This window comes from Phocoena sinus, chromosome 15 (assembly GCF_008692025.1).
Source record: "Phocoena sinus isolate mPhoSin1 chromosome 15, mPhoSin1.pri, whole genome shotgun sequence".
Taxonomy (NCBI): Eukaryota; Metazoa; Chordata; class Mammalia; order Artiodactyla; family Phocoenidae; genus Phocoena; species Phocoena sinus.
The window spans coordinates 77512163-77519836 of NC_045777.1; positions in this window are offsets into that span (position 1 = coordinate 77512163).

Sequence of the window (7674 nt, forward strand, 5' to 3'; positions counted from 1 at the left end):
AAGACTTCCTTTAATGAAGAAGATATGAGAGGGGTCCTTTTGGAGATTTATGTTACAGCTTGGGACCACCACAAACTAATGAATTGTATCACGAAAGGTCCCCAGCCACTTGATCGTTGAGCAAAGGAAATTCGAGAACTCTCTAGACTGGGGAGAAACAGGGTTTGGAACACACATGGCCATGTGCTCCACAAAGCACGTTTCATATCTGAGAACAAGGTTATTTCCAAATGCACGTTCCTCGCCTGACCATCTGAAGGCAGTCCTAAGGTCATATGTTGACATAGAGAACCCTGACGAGAAACAGAGACCCAATCTCCAATCCACGCTTGTCTAGCTTGTAACAACATGCGTGTCACAACCTCCTCAGGCCTCAGATTCCTCACTCACAAGTGATTCCTAAGTTCCCTCCCATCTGTGACACTCTCTGTCCCTCCATCTTTCTATCTCAATAATGCTGCTAGTGTACACAGAGGACCAATGACGATACGGGCAAAGGATAAATCCAGATACATTTACAAGCTTTCCTCTATAAGAACACGATGTCAATTCAAAAGGTCAAAAGCCTAAATGCCTTGGATCCATGTGACATCTAAGAAGAAAAACTCTCGCAAATTGGATTCAGCCATTAAGTCCTGAAGATGAAAAAAGAGGAACCAAGCATGAAGAAATTTCCCTCAAAGGAAAATTAAAACAAAAACAACAACCACAGAAGGAATACATGCTCATTAAGCATTGGTTTGGGTCAAATGTGTACATATGCATAATACTGTCCGCATTCTACAGATGTAGAAACTCATGCTGAGAGAAACCACAGTCCCCTGACACTTCCCCATCGGCTGTGGGCTTCACGAGGGTTGGATCTCTTTTGCTGTTGTTGCTGTTTTAGTTTTTGCATTTGTTTGTTTGTTTCTGGTATATTCTCAAGACTTAGCACATTGTAGGCACTCAATAAATATTTCTTGAATAAATTAATTTAAATTAGCAAAAGAGATCCCTTCCTCCAGGTAACAGCTAAGCATGGCCTCAATTTCACCTCCCACTCACTCCCTCAGCCAGATGCCCTTAAGGAGGATACAACCTACACACCTGTATATGGTTGTGTTGCCATAGGCCTGGAGGCAGATGATGGGCACCCCTCTGTTATCCCCTCTTAAAGACCAATTCTGATGTCCTGGACCATTCAGATCATTAATGACCCTCATCTTCAAGCTTATGGATAATATTAGCATGTAGCTAATACCTAGATACTACTTGGCATTACAATTTATAGAAAATAAAAGGAGAATAATAAACCTTTCAATTGGTCTCTGTCTCTTGCTACCCTAGAATTTACCATTTCTATTTTTTTAACTTTTTATTTTCTATTGGAGTATAGCCGATTAACAACGATATAATAGTTTCAGGTGCACAGCAAATGACTCAGCCATACACATACCTGTATCCAGTCTCCACCAAACTCCCCTCCCATCCAGGCTGCCACATAACATTGAGCAGAGTTCCCTGTGCTATACAGTAGGTCCTTCTTGGTTATCCATTTTAAATATAGCAGTGTGGCAACCTAAGTGTCCATCAGCAGATGAATGCATAAAGAAGATGTGGCACATATGTACAATGGAATATTACTCAGCCATAAAAAGGAACAAAACTGAGTTATTTGTAGTGAGGTGGATGGACCTAGAGACTGTCATACAGAGTGAAGTAAGTCAGAAAGAGAAAAACAAATACCGTATGCTAACACATATATATGGAATCAAAAAAAAAAAAAAAAAAAAAAAGAAAGAAAATCATCAGAAGAACCTAGGGGCAAGACGGGAATAAAGCTGCAGACCTACTAGACAATGGACTTGAAGACATGGGGAGGGGGAAGGGTAAGCTGGGACAAACTGAGAGAGTGGCATGGACATATAGACACTACCAAACATAAAATAGCTAGCTAGTGGGAAGCAGCCGCATAGCACAGGGAGATCAGCTCGGTGCTTTGTGACCACCTAGAGGGGTGGGATAGAGAGGGTAGGAGGGAGGGAGACGCAAGAGGGAAGAGATATGGGGACATATGTATATGTATAACTGATTCACTTTGTTATAAAGCAGAAACTGACACACCATTGTAAAGCAATTATACTGTAATAAAGATGTTAAAAAAAGACAAAAAATAAAAATAAATAAATAAAGCGGTGTGTACATGTCAATCCCAAACTCTCTAACTATCCCTTCCCCCCACCCTTCCCCCCTGGTAACATAAATTAATTTCTATTTTCAAAAAAAGTTTTAGCCCAGAATTCAGTTCAAAGAGGAGAGACAGCTCATCATTTGGTAGATGCTAATATTTACAACAGATATCTCAACCCACAAAAATAAAGTGTTTTGTCCTTTTTATGGGGCAAAAATCTGTCTTTAATTTGATCGAAACCACAGCAAAGCTTACAAAGTCCTACCTCTAGGCATAAAAGGAGTAAGGTGGGCTATTTTAATAGCTGCTGAAAGAACACATAATTCAAAGCTTTTCCTGCCTTTGATTACAGTGATCTAAAGGAAAGGTGATATTAGTAGAATTACAATCAACAAATCATTTGCAGAAGATAAACGGGCTGGTTGGAAATGAACCAAGTGCCTATATATTATGTGGCAAAGCTAACCACAAATTAACCAAACTGAAGATCTGTGTAACTACTCTATCATTTGTCTGCTTCCTACTTTTGAGCTTTCCTTCCTAAAGAGCATGGTTGAACAATCCATTTTTGGTGAATTTTTGGTGTAGCTGATCTGGTACTTTCAACTATTGCCTCATCCTTGAAATTTTACCATCAGTTTTTCTCCAATTGTTATTGATCTTATTATTATCAGTAAAGTAATTAACTGCCTTTGGTAAGGGGCTTTTAAATTTCCTCCTTTGCCCAATGTTTTAGGGGTTCATCTTGTGACTCCATTGTTTTGGGGTGGGACAGCTGGCTGGATTGAAGGGCTTTGACTCATCACTACACCTGAATGGTGAGGACAACTTTGGTTACAAAAAGAAGCGTTTAGCACCTGTAGTCTGTGATGTTCAATGTGTCCAGGAAGGAAAATTCTTCAAAAGCATTGAGAAATGAGTTTGAACCAAAATGATGAAATGAGCTGAGGTGTAGAAAAATCTCCTTTCAAAATGGAAATCCTAAATGTAAGAAATAAATCAAGACAGAATGGTTGAAGATGTTGTGGTGGGGAAAGTAGACTGTGAATCAGGAACTTGATTCATGCTTGATTCATACTTCTGTCCCACTACCTCATGTAACCCTTTAAGTGGTCATCTTCAGATCTCCCCAGGTGAGTGGTCCTACACTCACATGACGGGAAAAATGAATGAAAAGAATCCACAGGGGCTTCCCTGGTGGCGCAGTGGTTGAGAGTCCGCCTGCCGATGTAGGGGACACGGGTTCGTGCCCCGGTCCGGGAGGATCCCACATGCCGCGGAGCGGCTGGGCCCGTGAGCCATGGCTGCTGAGCCTGCGCGTCCGGAGCCTGTGCTCCGCGGCGGGAGAGACGGCGGGAGAGGCCACAGCAGTGAGAGGCCCGCGTACCGCAAAAAAAAAAAAAAAAAAAAAAAAAGAATCCACATGTTGGGACTTCCCTGGAGGTCCAGTGGTTAAGACTTCACCTTCCAACGCAGGGGGTATGGGTTCGATCCTTGGTCGGGGAGCTAAGATCCCACATGCCTCGTGGCCAAAAAACCAAAACATAAAATAGAAGGAATATTGTAACAAATTCAATAAAGACTTTGAAAATGGTTCACATTAAAAAAAACTTTAAAAAAAAAACAAAACAGAATCCACATGTTGGCAAGTATCTTGCCTCGATGGGCCAGAATTTCTTCATCAATAAAATGGGTAAGAAAGACAGCCCTTCACTGCTTATCCCTTGATAAAATTTCAGTGAATCAAATACTTCTCTCTCTCAGTCTTGAACAGACTCAATTCTTATTTATAATACTTATTCATCTCAAACATATAAACAATGCACGCTCATTTTAGGAACAAGAAAGAAAAATCAAAGAAGAAAAGTGAGCAAAAATTTTAAATCACCCATTACCCCATTATATTAACTACTGTAATTATTTTGTATAGTTTTGTTTCAGGTACTTAAAGTTTTTTATTGGTTCCTTCTGTAAATATTGTTTTGATATCTTTTTATTCCTAATTAATACATTCTGAATATCTCCATTGTCTATAAATGTTTCCTAAATTACTATTTAATGACTTTATATTGTCTAGTCATATAACTATAACTTATTTAACCAGTTCTGTATTATTGAATATTCATTTGTTTTCATTTTGGGGGTAATATAAATAACACTGAAACGTATATTCCTATAATAAAGGCTTTGCATATAGCTTTAATTATTTCCTTAAAACAAAAATCTATAAATGGATTTCTGGATCAGCAACTATACATATTTTTAAGGCTCTTAAATATCCCATGAAAATATCATCCCAAAAGGTTCTACTCCCACATTTGTGTTGAAATGCCCCGTCACATCTAGCCTTATCATCACAGGGCTTTACCATATACATATATATTTAAATCTTTGCCAAATCACTGAAAGAACAAGAGTATCTCACTACTTTGCATTCCTTTTATTACAAGTTGAGCATTTTTTCGTATGTTTATTTGAGAGCTGTGTTTTGTTAAGAGTAATTTCATTGCATTTATCCTCTATTTTGCATTTTTCTTCTTCTTAATAAACAGTTCCATTCCCCAAGCTGCTACCAAACACCGTTTTTTTCTTTGTAAGAAATGTTTTATTTTCATATCTTTAATCAAAGAAGAAGAGCCAGAAACAAGGCATAAATCAGTTTGGTCCTCACAGGCAAACTGCACTGGTATAATGTATGCTTTAGCTCCAAGGGAGTTGGGTGGTGAATGGCTGGTATAGCTCATGGGAAAGAAAGTTGGCCCAGGCATCCTTCTCAGGTAATCCTGGTTCCACATCTTCTCCCAGAACTGCTCTTCCACAAGTTCACAGCGACATCTTAGTTGCCAAATTCCAGATCTCCCTGCCTACCTTCTGAGACCCTCAGCAGGAATTTCTCTCCATCGTTTTTGAGCACACTTCCTTCTCTGGGATGCTCTGAGCTGATCGCACCTGATTTTCCTGCCATTGCCTCACTGACTCCTTCTCAGTCTCCTCCACCAGCTTCTCTGTCCATTCATTCACACTTCTCTCCTCCCTGGCTTGGCGTGTGTATTCGTTTCCTGGGTCTGCTGTACCGAAGTACCACAAGCCAGGTGGCTTCAAGCAACAGAGCTGTATTGTCTCAAGGTTTTGGAGGCTGGAAGTTCAAAATTAAGGGATTGGTAGGGCCATGCTCCCTCGGATGGCTCTAGGGGAGAATCCTGCCTTGCCTCTTCTGGCGGCTGCTGTTCGCCAACATTCCTTCGCACACCTTAGCGTGTGGCTACATCACTCCAGTCACGTGGCTGTCTTCGCTCTTGCGTCTTTTACATCATCTTCTCTCTGTGTGTCTATCTCTGTGTCCAAATCTCCCCTTTTTCTAAGGACACCATTCATATTGGATTAGAGATGAAGAAGTGCTCCTATACATTAACTATTCCTAAAACTCTCAGAAAGAGAGAAACTAACCCAAATGTTTTTCAAGTCCACATAATTTGGGTAAATCTTTGATAAATAAGAGTAGCTATAATATTAATATAAATAAATATTTATAATATATAACTATATAATATATTTAGACTATATTAATAAATATAAATAATTAACAAAACAGCACCGTCTTCTGAGTGACCAAGTGTTTTAAGCTCACGTGTGGAATAAAAGTTTTAAGAATGTACTTTTTAATAATAATTATGTTTCATAATATCTGCCTTAAAACAGTTTCCAGAGTCTTTTTGGTAACTTGCAACCAAAGAGTAGGTCTGTGGAAAATCTTGAAAAAGAAATTTTATATCATAAGGTCAAAGTAAGCTAAAATTGGGTGGATTTATTTATGTGGTTTTTTTAAAGGAGCTCTAGTATCAATACTGATGCAAAACTAGAGTTTGGTTTTCTCTGTTAAAACAGCACAGTTTTCTTGGATTATTGGTCTGTTCCTAATAAGAGATTGTAAGAGTTTTTTCTTTACCTTTTAAGCAATCTGCCTAGGAAACAAAGATTCTGTGTCTCACCAGGATCATTTCCTGTGCTTTATGTTGACTTTATCATGTCCTTGATTATGTGAGAGAACCCAGTCTTCTCACTTTTAAAAGAGCTAAGGTGTTTTGTTTTGTTTTGTTTTAAATAACCATGTTATCTCCTTCAGTTACTTTGGAAACCTTTTATTGTTATTTTGGCTAAAAAGGTAGCTAGGTATTGTTTCCCAGTGACCTATGATTCTATTTAGTCAAGTGTTCAAACCTTTTGACATTTTTGACAACTTTGCCTTCCCCCAAATCAAGTCCTAAATGAAATCTTCTTGCCCTCAAACTGAGTTTGATATTTCCCAGAGGTCCCCTGGAAAATCTCAAAGATTTTGTTCCTTCCCCTTGTAAAGTGAAAAATGTTAAAAAGTGATTAGGTTTATTTAATATGCTCAATGGCATGAAAAGCATTGTCAACTAAGAAATGCTTAGTCTTCCCTAGGTTATATTTGTGTGGGTAAATATTATTAATAGAAGTATTTCAGAAATTGTAAAAAGTTCCTAGAAATTTGTCAACGCCCTCATGCTCCATATATCCTGGTGCTGTTTTGGGGTTGTCTAACCAGCTTATATGACTTGACCTATTAAAACTAAATAAATAAAAAGTCAGTACATTTTTCTAGAATAGACAGACAGAAAAGATGCATTTGTGAGCTCATCAGAAACTCACCCCTTTTGAGATGACATTTAGCAGAGATGCCAGAACATGTCTGCTTTGCCCAGGATGTTATGTAGAATTAGCCGGATGACACATGCTTTTTGGTGAGTGTTTTGTTCCCTTCTGAAAATAGATACTGGCTTTGGAGAAGCCCCACAGTCCTTCTTCTTCAAAGCATTGGGAATGTGGGATAGAGCCATACAAGCACAGAACCAAACATCCTAACAGAGACCGCTTTGCCCAAATCCCTCATCTCACAGATGAAGAGCACGAAGCTCTGTGAGGTTAAGGGATCCACCTAAAGGCGCAGAACATGTCAGAGGCGTGGCCAGGGCAAGATGAGGGCTACCGATTCCCTTCATGTGCCCTAAACCTCCCTGCTAGAATCTCCTGTGATCTCATACGACCAAGAGGGAGTCAATGAAGGGTTTTTTCTCAAATGCTAGCCCTAGAAATGTTGATTCCAAGAAGGTCCCCTGAGCCTGCATTAATATCTACGTCTTTCCAGTTTAAAGGAGGCCAGTAAAGAAATCCTGTTGCCAAGAAGTCCTATTCGGACCTGAGTTGGGAGGAGGCAGGATGCTTCACTTTTATTTCTGTGGACATCCCAATATCTGTGTTGGCTCTGGTTCGGTACCTTTGAGACCGACTCTCCCTATTTTTGTAGCTCTGTTGTCATAATGCCCAAAATTACGGTGTACCAGATTCAGTCGACTGCTTACCAGATTCCCTTAAAAAGTATACAACATTGTTAAAACTATTGTTTTTAAAAAGCTCCTTTACAACGTGACATTTATTAGCCGTTATATTAAGATGAACTATAAAGTTATCCCCAATATAGA